This window comes from Halichoerus grypus, chromosome 12, assembly GCF_964656455.1.
Source record: "Halichoerus grypus chromosome 12, mHalGry1.hap1.1, whole genome shotgun sequence".
In the NCBI taxonomy this organism is placed as follows: Eukaryota; Metazoa; Chordata; class Mammalia; order Carnivora; family Phocidae; genus Halichoerus; species Halichoerus grypus.
Genome location: NC_135723.1, coordinates 52598021 through 52619861, shown reverse-complemented (window position 1 = coordinate 52619861; position 21841 = coordinate 52598021). Strand labels below are relative to the sequence as shown.

At 35.8% G+C, this 21841-nt stretch overlaps 1 pseudogene; it reads right to left on the bottom strand.

The window, feature by feature from the left end:
* Nucleotides 1-9472: 9472 nt before the first annotated feature.
* LOC118548999 (DNA-directed RNA polymerase III subunit RPC10 pseudogene) lies at nt 9473-9818 on the bottom strand (annotated as a pseudogene).
* Between the last annotated feature and the right edge of the window lie 12023 nt (nt 9819-21841).

The window sequence follows — 21841 nt, the reverse complement described above, 5'->3', positions numbered from 1 at the left end:
GGGAGCAGCAGAGACAGAGGGAGAAGCAGGTTCCCCGCCGAGCCGGGAGCCTGATGCGGGGCTTGATCCCAGGACCCTGGGATCATGATCTGAGCTGAAGGCAGATGCTTAACTGACTGAACCACGCAGGCACCCCCATCTGTTTTATTTCTTAAATTGCACATATGAGTGAAATGATATGGTATTTGTCTTTCTCTGACTTATTTCACTTAGCATTACACCCTCTAGCTCTACCCACATTGTTGCAAATGGCAAGATTTCATTCTTTTTGATGGCTGAGTAATATTCCATTATATATATATATACACACCACATCTTCTTTATCTATTCATCTCTCGATGGACATCTAGGCTCTTTCCATATTTTGGCTATTGTGAACATTGCTGCTATAAACATTGGGGTGCATGTGCCTCTTTGAATCACTGTATTTGTATCCTTTGGATAAATACCTAGTAGTGCATTTACTGGGTCATAGGGTAGCTCTATTTTTAAGCATTTTAGAGTTAAGATCTTATTCCCAGTTTGCATCTTAATGGGGTGTTATTTCGTGTTCATATAGACCGGGCTAAGAGGCAAAAAGTGATGAGTGTGCAATCACTGTTTGAGAGTGTGCCCCTAAACTGGGGAAGTCATGAAAGTGAGAAACTTGAGGGAAAGAAACCTGAGGAAATGCTTCCTATTACGTATGAAACAAATAATGGCAGACAAGTAGATACAAGGATGAAGCATCAGGAACTGCGCTCATGAACAAGAGGAGTTGGTTTGGATTTTATAAGAAAAAATAGCCGTGACTTGATACAGGGCACTCACGCGGAAGGGCCACTGTGGCGGCGTAATTGATAGATGTGATAAAGAAATAGGCTCATGGGTGAGGAAAGAAAAATCAGTTTATCTTTCAGGCTTTTGGCATCGGCGCTACCCTGCCTCAATGTGCAGACAAAATGTTAAAATAAAACCGAACCTCATCGCAAATTGTGGCATGGTCACACCTGACCCAACAGCAGGATCTGCTGTTCTCCTTATACTTATCCATAAACGCTATTGAACAATAAAATGACATCATGTGCAAAAATTCTTGAGGGACAGTAAAGGGCACTACATATAAATATTACAATTGAGTACAAGTACAAAGACAGCTATTTTGTTAGCCAGGTCTTTGACGAGATGTGCTCTTTAGACTTGATTTCAGCAATAAGATAGGTTGCTGTGTGGCGTTGTGGGTAAAACAGTCACATATTTTGAGGAATAGAATTTCTGTGAGCCTCAGTTTCTCACCTGTACAAATGTTGAATGACTTAAGAGTCTTAAGGGCTTTAAAAACACCTGTAAGAAACCTGTAAGAAATATAACATACTAATGTAAGATGTTAATAATATGCGAAATTGAATGTGGGATGTATGGAAACTCTACTACTCATTTCTTCTGAAAATCCAAAGCTGTTCCAAAAACAAATTTTATTTTAAAAAGCACATATATGACATTCAAATGAAATGTTTGCCAACAGAACGATTAAATTATATCTAAAATACCTGGTACAGAGTGCCTGGTTTAGAAAAACTCAATAAATGTTGTTTCTTTTTCTTTCGTCCTTGAGCTCTCAGGAAATTGATCTGCCACCTGCACATTAATCTCTGTGCTTATTCAGCCTTCCTTCTTATTCTTGTCTTTTTTTTTGTACCATTTGATTCACATTAATTCAGCCCAGCACACATCTTTTTTGGGTTCCTCATTTTGGACAACCTTCAGATAGCGATTTCTGTAACAGGGAAGCTAGATCACTTTTCAAGTCTCACTTTTCTATTTGTTAGAGTCTTTTAATAAAACATCCAGAAAAACCCAATTTTCATCCACTTCCTTGAACACTTACCCTTCTGCTTCACTAAGGTACTAAGAAACAATAAATTATTAAAAATACTCTGAATATGCTATACCACCCAGATCCTTAATGACCTGAATGCTTACTTAACTCTAAAACTTGTGCACACAAACAAAAAAACTTCTATTCCAAACAGAAAGGCAATATTTTCCAATGTCAAGAATAATGATGAAATTTGTATTCCCTAAATGATAGCCTGGTTGTGCAGGAACAAGTGTTGGTCCAGAACTTTACAGGAGGGCCCTAAGTTTGTAGAAGGGACTTCTTTCATTTGGGGCCTCATTATCAGTCTCACTGTCCTCTGCTTGTGAGATGCCTGATAGCAGCTCTGTACCCTGCAATTTCAGTAACTTTCCTTGAGTACTTAAGGAATTCTCATGCATCCATCCCATTTGCAATGTTGCTTTCCTTACTTGAACTTCTTTTCCTCTTAAACTGCAGCATTCAATGCCTTTACATATACTTCTTGTTTAGTTTTTTTCCCCTTACATATATTTCTGTTTGATGCCTCAGAATCCTCCTGGGGTGATGCACCACCCGGGCTGGAGTTTACTTGGCAGACTCTACCCTTTGCCTGAGTTGGAACTCTCTCCAGCTCCGTGTCCTCCAAAGCCCATAGAAGTATAAGTTCTCCAGGAGTTTTCTTTGTTATCAAGAGTTTTAAAAGTTCACTTGCATAATTAAGAGAAATTCAACAGTTCAGGGTGATATTAGCCATTTAGAAATTTGGGGCTACAAAAAGAATGTGTTGTGTGATACTCATTCTTATTTTCTTCCCAACTGTAATCCTCTCCTATTTCCCCCCGAAATTTCTTCAGGAATCAAACGGCCTAAGTTCAGTTTGAGGTCAGAGTTTTTTTTGAATCTTGGACAAATGGATATATGTATTTTTGAGTTGTAAAGAGTACAGTAAATTACATTTGCCTAAATTTTCTCACTTTAAGAGCTATGGGGACAATGTTTTTAAAAAGGTTTAAAAAAAAAAAAACCTTTTACTTGGCATGCATCTAAATGTTCACTAGGGAAGCAGAGTTAGGGAATTTCTAAGTGAAAGCTGTTGACTGCTTTTAAAAATGATTAAATTTAGAATAAAATGTTTGATCAAAAACTCTTAACCTGTCTCAGGAAGAAAAATTTTTTTTAAAGGGCTATGTGAGGAAACTACATGAAAGAGATCATGGAGCATTACCATTGCTTCTTGCATTTACCGGCACTCCCAATATAACATTCAAGACACTCCTTGCAATTTTTAATTTGGGGGACTTTTCAATTATTGCATTTTTCAATGTCTCTTGTATTTGGGAAAATGTTAATTTATATTAAATAAGATACTATATCTTAATACATTTCCGAAATGCCTGACATACTGTATTCTAAAAACTATATGTATTTATGTGTGTTTATATATGTATATAATATTCTGATACACATACATAAATTAGTATATATAAATGCCCATATAAGAAAACTGTAGTTATAAGGAAATGTTAAGTAGAATTTCCAGTGTAGCCCTTCTAATAAAATATGTAACATAAGTTTAAACACAGACTTTGTAAGGTGGGTAACTGAGGATGTTTGTAGGTATTCTTTCCAATTCTCACCCTCACTCCCCCCACCCCCAACATCAAAAATTAAGAAAAAAATGCTGGAATTTTAAATGCCTTTAAACATATATGTAGCTCTACTTTTTACTGTAGGCAATGAAAAATGTTAGGAACATGTCCTGATTTGTATCACTGTGAACTAATTGGAAGTAAAATGTGACAGCATGAGAAATGGAGAAATTGCACAATTCACAGGAAGGAATAGAAAAGGGGAGAAAGGAGAATAGAGGTTTTACAGATTTTGGATAAATTAGTGACTATTGGTATTCTCTCCTCTTAAATATATCTATGTATCTCTTCTTGGTTCTCTTTCTTTGGAGAGCCCTGACTCACACAGCTGTTAAGCAGCAGTAGACATCTGATACACATGTTGCCCTAGGATCTCTATCCTCTCCTTCATAATCACAAGCCTAATTCATAGAAGAGTATATAGCTGCACACTCTTCTACCATTTAGAATTTCGTTCAGAAAACAGCTGACCTATTCTTCTTTATCATCTGCTATATATATGATAAAAATACGTCAAATGCATATTATATTCCAGGGTGTCAGAATGAGGTCATAGGGAGCTTTTCAAAATTTTTCATACAGCTTATCTTCATTTATCCTTCTAATACTCTGGTGAAATAGGTATAATTTTTCCTCCTTGAGATACAGAAAGATCATGTGACCTGCTCAAGGTGACCCAGGTAGACAGGAAGATGTATGCTATGAGGGTACACACAAAATGTTTTTTTCAATTTAGGGGACTTGAGTTTCTAGCCCTCTCTTGATAATTTAGTGTTTGTTCTTAAATAAGTGATTTTATCACTGGGATCCTCCATTTACTTACTCTAGGGGGAAAGTACCCACATAACCTCATGGTGTTGTTATAAGAATCAAATGACAAAACAGCTTTCTGTAAAATAACTTATAAATTCCAAAATACTGCACACAGTGGACTAGACTGGCAGCCTGATTTTTAATCTAGTGTGGTTAATTTTTTTTTATTATGTTCAGTTAGCCAACATATAGTACATCATTAGTTTTTGATGTAGTGTTCAATGATTCATTAGTTTTTGATGTAGTGTTCAACGATTCATTACTTGTGTATAACACCCAGTGCTCATCACAACACGTGCCCTCCTTAATACCCCATCCTCCCACCCCTGTCCCTTATGTAACTCTCAGTTTGTTTCCTGGAGTCCAAAGACTCTGAGAGACTTTAATGGTTAATTTTTTAAAAATATTTATTTTAGAGATAGTGCAAGTGCGGGGGCGGGGGAGGGAGAGCGAGAGAATCTCAAGCCGACTCCACGCTGAGCACAGAGCCTGATATGGGTCTCAATCTCATGACCCTGAGATCATGACCAGAGCTGAAACCAAGAGTAAGACACTCAACCAACTGAGCCATCCAGGTGGCCCTTTAATGGCTAATTTAATGGTTAATTTAGATCCTCCCATTACTTCAAATATTTGGTTGGAACTATATTAAAATGTCAAAATAAGAATAATAGTCTAAGCATTGTGTTATTTTGATCTATTAGAACTGCACAATAGGAAAACCAAGAAGAAAACACTGGAGACAAACTAAGCAGCACCATTAAAAATGATCAATGACTTCAGAAATCTCCTCGCCAATAAGGAGCTCTTTTGAGTATAAGCCATGATTACTCAACAAAGGAGGAAGAGATGAGACTTAGTGTTTTCTTACTGCTTTATGTATGTCAGGTAGCCATGCATTGCCTCATTTCATCTTTGTGGTAACCTCTTGAAGTGATATACTATCCCATTTTGTAATAAAGACATTAAAACACAAAAAATGGTAAACAGAAGCCTCCTTAGGTTACAAACCAGGCAGCCAGGATTTAAACTCTGGTTTGTGCCCTAACCATAACTCAAAAAACAGAATAACCAAAAATGTTACCAGGTTCCCCTGACATTATTCAATATATTCCTTTGTTTGCAAAATAGTTTCATTGTCAATAACCCCGGTTCTGTTGGCTTTTGCCAAACAAATATCCTTGCTACATTTTAAGAGCAACCGGCTCCAGAGTGATAAAAGGAATGGAAATTTTAGTACAGTTGGTAAGATAACCTCATGATGATTTGTAGCATTGACTCTATGATTCCAAAAATAGAGCTCACTGAAGCTACACAGCCTTTGGCTGACACAGCAGAGAGTAAAATTCATTCCAGCCTGAGGCTTCTAGCTGGACTTTCCATTTGTTAGAGTTGCTTATGGATCTCCTTCATGTTCCCCTTACAAGAGGGAGTCACCATTGCCCCCTTTCAGCATAGACATTGCCTTTGATTTAAAATGCCTGTAGACTGCCAGGGCCAAAGAAGGTATCTGGCCAAGCAAAATCAAATTCTCTTCTGAAGGGAAATGTCCTGTAGAAGTGACATTTTAGACATTTGCAACTCAGTAGGATGATCTCTGTTGACTGCATTTTCTGTCTCAAAGAGTTTGATGTAATGCGGGCGATGGATTTGTTTAGCTGTTTTTTCCAAAAGTGCTTATCTTTGAGTTTGGGTTCTAAAGAAATAATTGAAGAGGCAAGTGAATGCACCAGACTTCAGCTGTGTCAAATTGATTTGCAAAGGAAATACACTGAAGTATTTAACTGTAGACAGCACAGCTCAGGAGGGTGGTAAGGGGACCAGTTTCTGTCTCTCCCTCCCTTCTGTGCCTTCTCCTTGAACATGGGTTCAAGTGCTGATTAGAAATAGCAAAAGATATTAATGTTTCACACCCCTAGTTACCTCACTGGTGTTTTACAGCTGAAAATAGCAGTGAATGGTTCTGGGTTCAAGGAAGTAAATATCTGTCCAGTGGGAGGGGTATCTGGTTTGAGTTCTAACCATCGAGTGGGCAGAGTTTTCCCTAACAATTGCAAAGGCTCTTCAGTCTCAATTTACTACACACAGATCAGATTAAAAGACTTCCACAAAATTTCCTCAGCAACTTACAGTCTTTGAAAAGGACATGAGATGGGGTAATAGGATTTCTATATAAGAGTCTATTTTTAAATTTTCAAATGCTTCAAAAGATGATCCATCTCTGGGGAATGGGGATGCAATACAGACTGCAACGGTTGGTGCCACTCTCATCACACAGTCGAACCAATGGGATTTTGGAAGTAACTTTCCAGAATATCATAAGCACATTTATGTCTGACCAGATGGATCAAGATGTCAGATTCTCATGGCCTTTGCATTAATTCAAACAAAAGTAGACCCTTCTCTGAGATTGTTTAATGTTCAGCTTCTTTTCTATTAATACATTGATTTTTTTTTTGGACTGGAAAGTGATTGAAATAAAGTTATGTCTTATTTACTATGTTGTACAAAATGGCTAGTCAAAATGGAAAATCTCATTTGAAAGAATTTTGTGCTTTATTCAATAAAAGCAACATATTAGTAACAATAGCAAAGAAAAGAATACTCTGCCTTAGTAATTAAGCCATTGATCTATTGACCTGGTCATGCAACAAATTCCTCTGATTGTCTATTTTGTGCCAGGCTCTGGGCAAGGAAGAGGTTCTTCCTATTATTAAGGAATTTGTAATATAAGGGTATTTGCCCTGCAGAACTGGAAGAACTGTCATACAACAGAATCTTAGACGTTTCTCTTTAACCACAATCAAAATCTAGAGTTAAATGATGTCATATACTCAATAAAATCAGGTGTATATATATGGAGATGATTTTTTAGTGATTTCATGACAAAATGGCCTCCTTTAAGCTATGATTAAGCAAAAGCAATGAAATGCATAATCATATAGCCACATTTTAGCAGAAACATATAAGAAATGTCAAGAGATAGGGCAAGTTGAGGTGGAAATTCCAATGGGAGAAGAAAGCAGGGAAAGAGCCACTGTAAGCCTGGCTAGGCAGCAAAGCTAGATAGGGTTGACTTGTGTTTATGCAATTAAATTAGGATGGTATCCTGAAATCTCTGGCATTTGCAGAATCATTTGTGTTTTGAAGGAGAGAAAACTTGCTGAGTATGGAGTAAAAATGTTATGTTCAAAGACTACATATACCCTCAACCTAAAAAAAAAAAAAAAACACAAAAAAAACACAAAAACTATAATATGAGCAAAAACTAGTTAAGTAAATCCCTTTTATCGGTGTTCACAGAAGATACTGATAAATATTCATGATACTCTTTGCTCTGAATCTTTTTCAGAGTCCGGGCAGCATTTACCTGATATTCTCTGGGGGGTCAGGAAAGATTTCACTGAAGGGACATTTAAATTCCATTATGAAGGAAGTTTGTTAGCTGAGCAGTGGGAGTGGCAGGAATATATTCCAAGCATTTCAAATAACTATCCTTATTTTTGTAGTTCTCAAGGTGAAAGTATATTCTAAATATGAGATGCTTGGGAGACTCACTTTGTTTAAATTTCAGTTTCCTTAATTAGAGTATAGAGTTTCTTAAATATGTATTTGTCTACTGACATTTTGCTAACATGATTTGTGAAAGGAAAGAAAGAGCTAACATTTCTAAGTACATAGTAGCAATTAAATGTTAGTTGTGACACTTTCCCAGATTAATTGCTTCATAAAAATTCATTTTAAGAAATATGTATCCTAATGAGAATTCTCAGGACACTTTGTAAAATTAAGGTTGGTAGTAGTTTCTATTTCTAGTGGAGTTCTAAAAATTCACAACTTATATGGTGTTTGACCACTATTCTAAATTAAATGTTCTGAGAAAAGTTTTCAAGGCCTATTTTCGCTTAAAAATCTTAAATTTAAAGATAGATTGCTAGAACTAGAAAGAACTTCAAGAAACCATTTAACTTATTTTCTATTTAATTGTTCCTGTTTTTCTTCTTCAAAATTATCTCCAAAGCCCTGTATTTGTTTTTGGCTATTGTATTGATAATCACTATTTTAATGAACACCGAAAAATAATTTATAGTGTAAAAAAAATTGTATGGTATTAGATTAAACATCGCAAGCATGTTTACTTAAATGTAAGCATTGAAGTATAATGTTACTATAACTTAATTGGTAGACTTGATTAAGAAAAAAACCAAACAGGCCAACAGACAAGCAACAACAACAAATGATAGCAGTGATTTTGAGTAACTGTTTAAGGGACCCTGGAAGTAACCTGACCAAAATTCTAATTTTAGACCAAGCTCTCATCTACCTCTGTGACATGTGGCAACTGACTTACCTCCTGCAAAAAAACCCGACATAGTAGCACCCATCTCGACATGGTATTGTAGGAACTCAATAATTAGCAAAATGCCCAGCACAAAGGTCATAATAAAAGATCACATGATCGCCTTAATAAGATCCTCACACAAAAAAATCTTCACCTACCCCGTTCTGCAATCATTTTGCATACAGTTCAACTTACCCACTCAACACCACATGAAGAAATCACTCAGGTATTACGAAAATTTCCCTTCAGCATTTCAGGTTTTTTCCTAGCCACCTTTGGATCTTTTTAACCTCCTTGACAAAATTGGCTTTCCAGTTTCTTAAATAACCAACAGAGCTTTTCTTCTCCTCCCGACTCACCGGAAAAAGAGCAGCATTCTCTTTGCCCGCGATGGCAAAGTTTACCCCCTTGCTCTCCACCATTTCTTTTCCTTCCTTCCTTTTTTTTTTTTTTAAGTTATAAAATTTTACTTTATTAGTTGTGCAAACAGTGTAGATATTTAAGAGGATTGATGGTGAGAGAATGTCAATTACCTAATCCTTGTAAAAGACAAATGAGCAGGACATTAAACAGTGCGCGGAGTTATGGATACGCTTCCCCACCCACAAAATCCGCCTCCCCCACCCCCCACATGAATGAGCTCATCCGCTGATTGGCAGGTGGGCTGCATTTGCCCACATCCTGGCCAGCTACCCTAAAAGGCTTCGCTTTCTGCCACACCAGCGAAGACTGTCAGGACACACAGTTCACACTCTCGGTTTGGAAACCCACCCCGGGGAACAAGGTAAACAGACACTGACACAGATGGGCCAGCGTGGCCCTGGTCCGTCAGCGGTGTCCACACGGAGCTTTGCAGCATTTGTAGAAGGTGGTCATCAGCTCTTCTGCAGAGCGGGTCCAAAACTGCATGAACTAGGCACGAAGATGTTCATATTTAGGACCTGACTCTGTAGTAGAGTCAACATTCTCCCAGGTAGCTGCTCCAACGGGCACATCATCCACGCCTTCCAGCTTTGGATACTTCCGACTTGTTACCTCGCGGGTGATGTTGTGCACGTCTCAGGGCAGGTGTTGGAGGGTCGCGGCGGCAGCGCTGTCCTTCCTCCACAATCAGCCTGTTTCCACAAGCCAGGCAGAAGAGCAGCCTGGTGGCCGACTGGGCCCCACAGTCCATTTATTCACTATATCCCCTTGCGTGTCATTGACACTATCTGTTCCTCTGACCTTCTTTATTTTATTCTTTGCAATTCAGGGACTTTTCCTTTATTCCTTATTGTTTCCGTCTTAATGTTTCCATTCATTGGCATTCTGCTGTACGATTTCAATTGCCATGCGATTATTTATTATTATATACATGCCTTACAAATAACCAAATCTCCTTGTACTTTGTTTCTGAACAGTAGTAGAAACATTTTCAGAACCACACCATGGCAGAGACTGGCTATCTAATAACCAGCCATTTGCTTCTTCTTAGGCATGCAGGTTGATATTTCCCAGCCTCCCTTGCAGTATGTGTGTTCCCACGGCTGAGTTTTAGCCAATGCAAAGTAAGTGAAAGTGATGTATGGCATGTACAGGCTTGGACCATAAAGACCTCCTATATATTATTCTGCATGCTTTTATCCATTTACCCATTTAATGCTGATGAACACATTAAAATTAGCAGCCAAGAAGGAGGAACTATAAAATAGAAGGTGCCTGGAACTCTAAATTACTTCTGAGAGAAGAGGCACCTACTAATTTGGAATTTGGATTTTATGAGTGTGAGCAAGAAACCTCTATTATGCTTGAGCTATTGTACATTTTGGGGTTTGTTGATCACAGTAGACAGAACACTTTAAATAATACACAAACCAATTGTTTACGTGATTAATATCTATTTAAAATTAGTTAAGAATGCACTGATATTTAGGAGCCATTTTACTCATTTTTAATTGATTGCTGCTTTATTAACTTTTGGAGCTTAGTTGTGGATGTTGATAATGAATTCCCTTGGGAGAACAAGGTGGGGAGAAAGGAGAGAACAGTGTGAGCAATGAATGGAGAATGCAATTGATGTATGTTCAAAAAATCCCATTGTATGGCAGAGAAGACCGACAGGAGATAAAGTAGCAATGTAAGTTCGTGGCAAGATCATGAGGAATCTTTTATAGTACGCAAAAAATTAGTAATACAGCAATTAGAGTCAAGAAAAACGGCTCATTTGTGTCAAGTACTTTCTGCCTGCCTCTATAACCACTCTGCTCACATTATAGCATCATTTTGTCTGTCTGTTAAAAGATACTTTCTGAGGCTTAGTTCTAAGATGTCAGTGGTTCTAAATTGACCACAGAATGAATCCAGAATCTCTTTAAGTTGTACTGGTTCCTGTTTCACCCTGCTGCACAGCTATTAGCCTAAAACTGAATTTCTCAACTTCCTCAGTGCTATTGACATTTGGGGTTGGATAATTATTTGTTGTAGGGGCTTGTCTGTGTACATTGTAGGATGTTTAGCAGCATCTCTGGCCTCTATCCACTAGATGCCAGTAGCACTCTCCTCACTGCCCAACCTGCGATAATAAATGGTCTCCAAACATTGTTACATGTCCCCTGGGAGACCAAATCATCCTCAGTCCTGAAAACTGTCCTAGGTATCTCATCACCATGAATTTGGGGAATCTTATCATTTATTTTTTGTAAGGAATCTTTTTTGTGTGTGTGTGTGTGTGGATCTTTTGTTGCTTGGATCCCCTGTTTTCTTCCTTTTTTGTTAACCTCATTTTAATTGATTATATTCTCCTGTAGCTTCCTGAAATAGAATGCATGGTGGTAAAATTACTAAAATTTTGACTATTTTAACTGTGGATATTCTACTTAATAGTTTGGCTGAATATATAATTCTTAGTTGAAAATTCGTTTCCCCGAGAATTTCAAAGGCATTGCTCCACTGTGTTCTACCTTGTAGCATCTCTGTTGAAAAGTCTGATGTCATTCTGATTCCGCAATGTGGGCTCTTATAATTTCTCTTGGGAAACTTCTAGAATTTTCTCTGTGCCCCCATGTATTCTGAAATTTCACAATGATACATTTTTATGTGTGTCTGTGCAACCATTATGCTGAGCACTTGATGATCCCTGTTGATGAATTCATATGCTTTAGCTTCGAAAAAATTTTAAACATTTATCTCTGATAACTTTCTTTTCTGTCTTTTCTCATCTTTTTTCCTGGAATTGTAAATGGTCAGTGTTTTAAGTCTTGGAATAATATTCTAGTCTCTCCCTTTTCTCCTGCTTTCTGAGACGTTTCTTCATCTTTGTCTTTAACCTTTCTATTGGACATTCCTTTTTTACTGTCATAATTTTACCTTCCAAGATTTTTATTTTTTTCTGTGCATGGCATTTTTAAAATTTACCTCGTGTTCTCATTTTATGAGTATAATAATTCTAATCTCTCTGAAGATCTGAAGCCAGTTTTTAAAAAAAAGTCTTTTGCTTCTTTGCTGAGATTCTTTTCTTTTTCCCCCTTGTTTACTTTAGTCTTTATGTTAGAGGCTTTCTTCAAATGTCTGGTTATACATGACTTTCCATTAGGATTTAAGAAATAGACATCAAAAATTGATTCAAAGGTATGTATGGGTATGTGGGTCTTGTCGATCGGTGGGATCTACTGTGTGGTACTTAATTTGGTTTTATTGGGAGATTCACATGGGTCAATATCTTTTGTTCTTCTGTTGTCCCTGTGCCTTTCCACAAAGAATATTCATTTATCCTCCAGCCCAGGGTATACCAGCTTCTTATAAGCAGTCTTAGAGCCAATTGGGAAAAGATATCTGGGCTTCAATGATAATTAATGACTATTCATTTTTCATGTGGTGTCATTGCTCTTAGCAGTGTGCAGTGTCCCTGAGTCTACCGCATTAGACGGGGGAAGTGACCTGACTGTAAACATTTAGGACAGTGATCTGAGGAATCTAATGATGTATTCCATGGCTAACCAATTCTTCTGATTTCTACCGCACCAGTTACCTCCAGTTGTAGAGGTACCTGGCTGATGGCTTTAATCGCTGTTCCCTACTGTGGTTCTGTGACAAAATATCCTGCTTCTGTTGCTTTCCTTACTGACAATGTAATTTTCAGCTTCGATGTGCTGAAGTCTACCACATGTGGTAGGTTGAATAATAGCCTCAAAATATTATCTAAGACCTAATCCATGGAACTTGGGAATGTAACTTTACATGGCATAAGGGGGCATTGCGGATGTGATTCAGTTAAGGATCTTGAGATGGGGAAATTATTCCATTTTGTACAGATGGTCCCCAAATGTAATCACAAGTATTCTTATAAGGGGAGTCTGAGGGTGAATTTTTTGACTTCAGAAGAGGAAGAAGGCAATGGGATAATAGAAACAGAGTTTTGAAGATATTTTGCTGCTAGCTTTGAAGATGGAAGGTGGGGCCCTGAACCAAGGAATGCAGCTCTAGAACCTGGAAAAGTACCAGGAAAAAGATTGTACAATAGAGCCTCCCAAGGAAGCATGATCCTGCCAGAAACTTGGTTTAGGTTAGTGAAACTGTTTTGGATTTCTGACCTTCAGAAGTGTAAGAGAATAAGTGTGTGTTATTTTAAGCTATTGAGTTTGTTATAATTGTTTAAAACAGTCATTGGAAACTAATACACCAGTCATCCACCTCCTTCCTAGTTTCCAAAACTGCATTAAAGTAACTTCCTTTCCACATTGTCTTTATCCTTGTGTACTTATGTCTTTTCAATCTTTCTTGCCTTTTTCATGACAGTTTGGGTAAGAGAAATATTTAACACCTTTTAATCCTCTATGTATTTGTGTCTAAGTTTTCTTGATTTTCTTTAGAGGTATCCAAATAATGCATTGCGCATGTAATTCATTGAAAATGATTGTTCGATAATAAATGTACATTTTGTTTGCATTTTGTGGGTTTTTGATGAACTTTGGCTATTTATGTACAGTTTGTTAGCATATAGCATTTGTAATGGGGGAGATAGACATGATTAGCTAGAAAAACCATTAGAAGGAAGACAGGAATGCTACTGTTTTCAATAGCACTCAACATTGTCTTGGAGCTATTAGTAAATGCAATTAGGCAAAAAACATCAAATAAGTGGTATAAATATCAGAAAAATACAAATTATCTCTACTTGCTAATAATATGAACATATGCCTAGAATACTTAAGATTCTATTTTTGTGAATAATAATAAAAACATACTACAGTTACAAACAAAAAGATCTCTGCAAAATCAGGTGCATATAGACTGCCAATTTTGAATGATCAGATATACAGAATATAAAATAAAATAAGTATGCCCATTGAGTTTAATGAAATATTATTAGAGGGCATTAAAAGTAACATGAAAAAAATTCTATCAAAATGAATTAGCTAATCTGAAAAAAAGAAGTAAGCCTATTAGAAAGCATTGAAGATTGAAATTAGAAATTTAGAGATGGTATTCTTGTTTGGGCATAACTGAAGAAATAATTAGTGAACTGGTATCTGAAGAGATTACACAGAAATAAGAGACAAATAAGAATGAAAATCTGAAAGAGACATTAAGTGACATACAGGATAAGGTGTAAGGTTCTATATCTAAAAGTATTCTAGACAGAATAAAGAGGAAAAAAAGAAGCAATATTAGAAGAGATAAATAGTGAAATTTTATAGAATTTATTAAAGACAAAATCTCTTATGTTTTTGAATGTCCAAAAAATCCCTAAATATGAAAAGGCAATTCAAAGAAGAACAAATCAGGGATTTTTAAATCTAAATTAAAATGAGATATTATTATACCAAACAAATTGTTAAAAAAAAATGTAAAAGCCTGAACATACCAAGTATCTGTAAGATGGGGAGCAATGAGAACTCTGATAAAGTGCTGGTGGACTCGAAGTTGATATGGCTACTCTGGAAAGCAGTTGGGCATTATCAGTATAAAATTAAAAACTATATAGATATTTTGGCCTAGAAATCCTACTTTTGGAATTTAACCTACAGAAATGAAAGTACAAATAGAGAATGTTTATATGTAATGCTATTTCACCATTGTTTATAGAGGCAAAAAATGAAGGAAGAAGAGAAGAAGGGAAAGAGGAAAGCAAGGCAGTGATGACTAAAACATCTTTTATAATATGGTCGCATTCATGTAAATTATGTGCAAATAAATGCATAAAGAAAGTCACGAAAAGGCTATCACAAAATATCAATGATGGTTATTTAAATCAGGGGATTGGATTTCCTCTATGTTTTATTCCTTTATGAATTATTGAAAACTTGTCAGCAAGCAGGCATTGTAAAAATGTATAATAAAAATAATAAAGCTATTTTTTCTTTTTTTAAATTTTATTTTATTATGTTTGTCACCATATAATAGATAAAGCTATTTTTTCTTGTAGAAAAGCAAAAAAAAACCACAAAAACCCGAATATCGTATCGAGCCTAATATTTTATTTGCCATGTTGAAGTGAAGCTTGTTTAATTCTATTCAACCCCTTATATAATTAAAATTGAACCTAATCTGATAAAATGAATAGGCAACCTTTAACTTGATTAATAAATACATAGTCATGAATCACCTTTCAAAGTCAAGAAGAACAGAGGCAAAATTTCTAAAATACTTGAATGTACCCAGAGATGGCTTTACTGGTAAAGAGAAAGCCATTTCAGAACAAAGGTTATAATCACATTCCTTGGCATCCACAAAGCTACTAATAAGTTCATTCATCAATTCGAATGTAAGCTCCATTACAGTGTAATTGACATAAGGGCAGAGGTTTCATTTGTCTTGTTCTCAGCCCTATGCCCAGTATCTAAGCACAGTGGCTTCGTCATCACAGAAGCTCAATCAATATTTACTAAAGGAGTGAAAGTATTCACACATTCATTCAAGATAGAACTTTTGTGTTTTTGTTGTTCTTTTGTTATTTAATATTCTAATTTTCTCCAACGACTATTTGCTTAGTAATTGGCCTGATGAAAGAAGTTCATAATATTTAATTGGATTTAGCAATAAAAACAAACATGAATGTAGTATGTTTGTGTATCAAGCACTGTTCTGACAGTGTTATATATACTTGCTCATTTAATCCTCACAGCTATTATTTCTCCATTTTACAGATGGTAACACTGAGGCACTTAATTTGTCTAAGGTTTCATAGCTACTGAGCTGCAGATCCATGATTTGAGTCCAGGTGGTCTAGCTCCAGACTCAAGCTTTCCTCTAGTCATATGCCTCATCGCTGAGAATATAGAAATGCCAAAAACTTCTAGTTCAGATCATTCACCACTGACACACCTTGATTTTATCTTCTCTTCTAAGATTTGTGTCATGGCTTGACTTTGAAAGGTGATTCATGACTATGTATTTATTAAACAAGTTAAAGGTGCTTGGGCAGCACCAGAGCTCCGTAGTCCACAGAGGTTATTGGTTTGGGTAGGATATAGAACAGATATGAACAATGTGTCATCCAAACCAGGTGAAGATTATTAAGAAGAGAAAAATCAAATGATGCTATGCATCTAGAGAGAAAAGGGGCGAAGGCCAAAGCAGAAGGCCAGAGGCAGTGTGAGTGGACAGGGATTGACTAAGGTCAGGAGGAGCAGGTAGACATGTAGGCCCACGTACACATAAATGCAACCCAGAGTAGCAACAGAGAAAAAGAACTCCGCCCAGGAAAATTGCTGAGTCTTAAGTGTCTGTTCTGGGTAATAGCAAGAATCAGAACAGCAAGAGACTGGAAGTAGGTGTTATGGCTTCAGCAGGAACAAAGTGACCAAAGCTGAGCCAAAAGTTTTCTGAAGTACGACCCACTGTATGCATTTAGCTCAAGTGAAGAATTGGCTTTGGAAAGAAGTAGGTCTGAGAGGGGAAGTGGAGTTGTCAACAGCACTTGGATGGAGCATAGGGTTGAGGAAATGACAAGCAAAACATGTCATCCTGTAGATTTAATTTTTGTTCATTTTTACTTTTTAAATATTTACTAAGTAATATACATTCACTGATAAACAAAAAGAAAAAATGTCCACAATTCCACCACCCAAAGACTGACCCTTCACCAACAGGTGGGGCTGGGGGGTAGAGCTCCCCTCTCTCATCTGCATGGTGGAAAATCCACATAGAACTTCTGACTCCCTGGAAAGCCTAACTGCTGATAGCCTACTCTTGATCTGAAGCCTTACTGATAAGCAGTTGGTTAACAGGTATTTTGTATGTAATATGTATTATATACTGTGTTCTTACAATAAAAGTAAGCTAGAGAAAAGAAAATGTTACTAAGAAAATCATAAGGAAAATACATTTACAGTATTGTACGGTAAAAGATCTGTGTATAAGTGGACCCTGCAATTCAAACTCATGTTGTTCAAGGGTCAGTTGTACTACTAAAAAGGGGTGGGTATGAGATTGTGTGTGTTTAAAAGAAAATGCTATGAAACTTTTCAACACACAAAGTAGAAAGATTAGTATAATGCACTCTCATGTATTCATCACTCAGCTTCAATATTTTACCATTCTTATTCCTTATTTTCCCTCCCACATTTTACACGTGTTTACACACGTACACACATGCACTTAGAAAAGATTGTCATTGCTCCCAGAAACATCATAGATGTCCTTTTTTCAATTCTATAATCATCAGTAAATTGGCACATTATTAAAAATAAATTTGTGATTATGGCTTTATAACATCACATTCTTTGGATATATCAGGCATTGTTTACATTTTATTTATGCTTAGTTTGTTCCCAGTTTTGAAAAAAAATAAATAATGCTGCCTAGATATATATACACACACATAATATCATGCACATGATATATAAGCACACACGTATATGTCATAAAGCATTTATCTTCTTGCTGATATGTATATAATTTTGTATACTGTTCCAACTATGTCCTTAGAATAAATAAACTGTTAGACATGGAATTTTTGGGTCAAAGAGTAAGTCTATTTTAAAATATTTTAATATTTATTGTCAAATAACACTCCAGAAATTTCCTACACTTACACTCTTAATGGCAGTGTATAATATATGTATTTTTCCATTGTCTCAGTAATACTCAGTAATTGAAATACTTTGTAACTTTTTCATGTTGATTATTTTAAGTCTCTTATTGCTTAGATGTATAATTCTTTGAATATTGCTAATATTAGACATTTCTATATTTATGAGCCAAGAGACACTTGTAGGGGAAATGTGGAATGTGACTAAAGTTAAAAAGGCTAGTTCCATAAACTACACATTTCTTTTTGTTTCATATATTGATAAACCTTATTTGTGTTTTTCTAGACACACTTCACAAAGGGAAAATGTATATTCCAAAACTAATGTGTACAATAGCTTAATTTTCTGAGAGAGCACGGATTGCTTTAAAGGAGATTGCTAGTAAATTAAATTAACTATATTTAGCATTCAATTCCACAGCCATTGAGGTTTATATCCATTAAATATGAATTTGTACCTGAATTCATTTTCTTGCTTTGTATTGTGTCACTTCATGATTGGCTGTTTTCCATTTTAAAAGACTTATTATTTGAGTAGGTTGGATAATGGCTTAATAGCTTACAAAACCTCAAAACCAGCCACTGGAGCACTAAGTAAATTGCATCTCTATATAACTTCATTTCAAAAGATAAAACTATGTGATAGTAAAATGAAGTATGAAAAATATCATCTAATGTCTGTGTTTTTATTTTTCAAAAGATAATTTATGACTCTCAAAGCATTATTCTTTGAAAAGCTTTGCTATCAACGTCAGTTGATAGAGGGGGATTCAGCATACTTAAATATTTTTCTGAATAATAAAAATGCCAAAAATAGAATCTAGCAATGAAAGTCATCAGAGAGGGAGTGATAGAAAGAGGGTAGCCAGGCAAATTGCTTTGTATTTTGCATAGCTGAAGAGCCAGATGGTTTAACTGGATTTTTATTTTCAGAACCACCCACTGCAGGATTTTTAACTAAGTCCCAAGTCAAATACAGTACTGCCAGATTGAGTTTAACAGTGTCTAGACCAAAGCCCATTACCCTATCCAGGCATTCCCAGGTTCCTTATCCTTCTGGTGCTGCTAGACCTGTCTGCCATCTACATTTTTGTTCTGGAAACGTGCCCTTTTTACACTGGTTTAGAAACAATTTTACTTATGCCCTCTTCCAGGTAGAGGTGAGATAAAGGAATAGATGTGGTACATGCTTGGAAAATGTTTAACATTCCACTTTTGACTTTTCTCATAGAATCTCATACAAATATGGCAGTAATATTTAATCAGTTTTATCTGATTATTACGTTTATCCCATTTTGAAGTATCCGATAATAATCATCTTGCTCATCAAAGAGAACCAAGAAAATTGATCCAATATATCAAACACTAGTGATATATTTCACTGTTCAATTTTAGGGAATTTTTGCTCTAATAACGGTTTTTAATCATCAGTCTTACATAATGGTAACCTTGATTAAAGCATATAAATTTTTTTAAAACAGTTTGCCTATAAAATATTTATTTTATTGATGATTTCTTTTAAAATTCTTCACTCATTACTCCAAAAGAATGAAATCGTTCCTTTCTTAGTTCTGAAAATTTGTGCTATTTCTCTTTTTTTCCTTTTCATCCCCATCCATCCTTATATTTATCATGTTTAAATTCTGGCAATGAATTGGAAACTAAATAGGCAAATTCCTGAGGAAAGGCTGTGCTTTTGGTATTTCCTGACCAACAGGAAACATGTTGGACCACAAATCTAGCCAGAAAAAACAAATGGCTATTGAAAATGATCCAATCCATTTTTGTAGGTCCAAAGTCTGGAGAGAAATTCTGAGCTTCAGTTTAATATCCAAACTTTAGAATATATGTCAGAATGAAAGAAAAGTCACTATGGCTTGATCTTCATCAGTTAAACCCAAAGAGATGACTGGTAAAATATATGCATAATTTCATTCCAATTGGCAAACATTGGAAGTTTTTATGTGGTTGAGTCACTTTTCTAAGGAATTTTGCAATAAACCAGTTTTATGTGAGAACGTCATGAAGGAATTGACTTTGGCATCTGCTGTCTTTTGGGCTTCTACCTCTTCTCATATCTCCTTTAAGGGATCTGCCCTGGATTTGTCCAACTAGCTTTCTCTGCTTCAATTTCCTTTTTATAGTCCACTTGGGTCCCTGGCACAGCTCTTACCCTAACTTACCCAGCTGGGTACATCAAACAACACTACCTTGCTCTGACCTCCCCATTTGGGCACCTTCCCATGTAGCCAAATTCCCCCTGGAATATAGCAACTACAACAGCATTAAAAATGTCAGGCTTGGAATAATTTTGCTGACTCAGTTCAGAATTGGGTTGAAAGAAATAGGGTTTTCAGTACCAAAGTATTACATATTCTGCTACACTCAGGATGAGAAAAAGGCACAAACACAGGGTCTTAAACTAACCATATTGTATCATTTTACATATAGGAAGAAAAGCTCCATGAGCCTGAGATACTGCTCAACCTAAGCGATATAAGAATTTCACTTTTGGCTTTTGAGTATAAGCCTTGGCACTGCATTCCATGCTCCTAGTGAACAAAAGGTAAGTGTGACAGTTTTATCTCCATTCAATCTAACCCTGAATTACCTGTAAGTATTTTTTTACGTCTCTATATTCAGAAAAAAATTATCCCAAACTTACATTTAGCTATATCTAACTTCTAAGAGTAATAGTGAAAAATCAAATGGTATGACCTTGGATTACAAACTTACTGGTTAAGAAATTAGGCTCTGAAGTAACAGAATTGAAGTTAATATGCCATTTCCACCATCTACTAGCGGTGTCACTTGGAGCAAATTAGTTCATCTCATTTAATTTCTATGTATCTATTGACAAAACATGTATAACTGTAGCACTTAATTATTGTAATATTAAGAAAGGTAATCCATATGAAGACTTATAAGCATGGCCATTTTATGTGCTGTTAGGGATCACTAGAGTTTTAATAGAGTTGGTAGTCTGGGGGAATTGGAGTGAATCACAGTTACCTTGTCTTACTCTATCATCTTGGCTCCCATGTCCCATCCCAGGTTTCACTATGAATTGTCAAGAGTGGGTCGTGAATGGCAGTATTTGTAAATCTCTTAACTTGGATCTTTCTTTCACTCTAATGGGCTTTGTTGATAATACTTTAAACTTCTGTGTCATTGCTCAGAGTACTGTCAAATGCTTCAAGTTTTCACTTTCTTTTAGATCTGACCAATATTTGGTAATCATCCTTTTTGCTTTTTGTGTGTGTATGTGTTTCAGAACATGTGGCTTTTCCTTCTCTGGGATTAATCCTATACTTTTTGTTATAACTTTTTCCTGTCACCATTTTCTCATTCATCATTGTCTTGATAAGAGCTTAGATTCACTTCCTTCTTCTCAGAATCATGCATATAAAATCTTTTCTTTTCAATATAATTTTATGCATTGTGTTTTAAAATACTCATTTTCTGCAATAAATCTTATTAAACATTCTTTGATTCTCTTCGTCTTTTCCTTGGCTATGACCATTGGCTGGCAAAAGTTCTTGTTCTCAAAAGGAAAAAGAATATATCACAAACTATGTAGACTAATGAGTTGACTTAGAAAGATTCTAGAGTATATTATTAAAAGTATAGTTTTTGAGCAGTAAAAAGAAAACAATCAAGAAGAATCAGCATGTTTTCAGAGAAAGTCATGGTAGATATAATTCATTTCTTGCCTTGATAGGATTACTAAATAGATGGTCAGTAAATGTATTAATCATGACATATCTGGGCTTCAATAAGCAATTTAATGAGATTTCTCAAAATATTCTTTTTAAAAAAAATACTCAAATTTTTAGAGCCGTTTTAGTTTGCCGATAAAATTGAGAGGAAAATCCAAAGATTTCTCATATACCTTGCCTGCACACAGGTGTATCCTTCCCCTTTATCAATGTCACTCACCAGAATGGTACATATTTTACCAAGGATAACCTATACTGACAAATCATCCCCATCCAAAGTCCATTGTTTACCTGCGAGTTCACTCTTGGTGTTGTAACTTCTATGGATTTGGACAAATATACAATGATACACATCCATCATTATATATCTTACAAAGTATTATCAGTACTCTAAAAATCCTCTGTGCTCTGTCTGTTCATCTCCACAGCAACCCTTCTCCCCTACTGGAAACCACTGATTTTTTTATT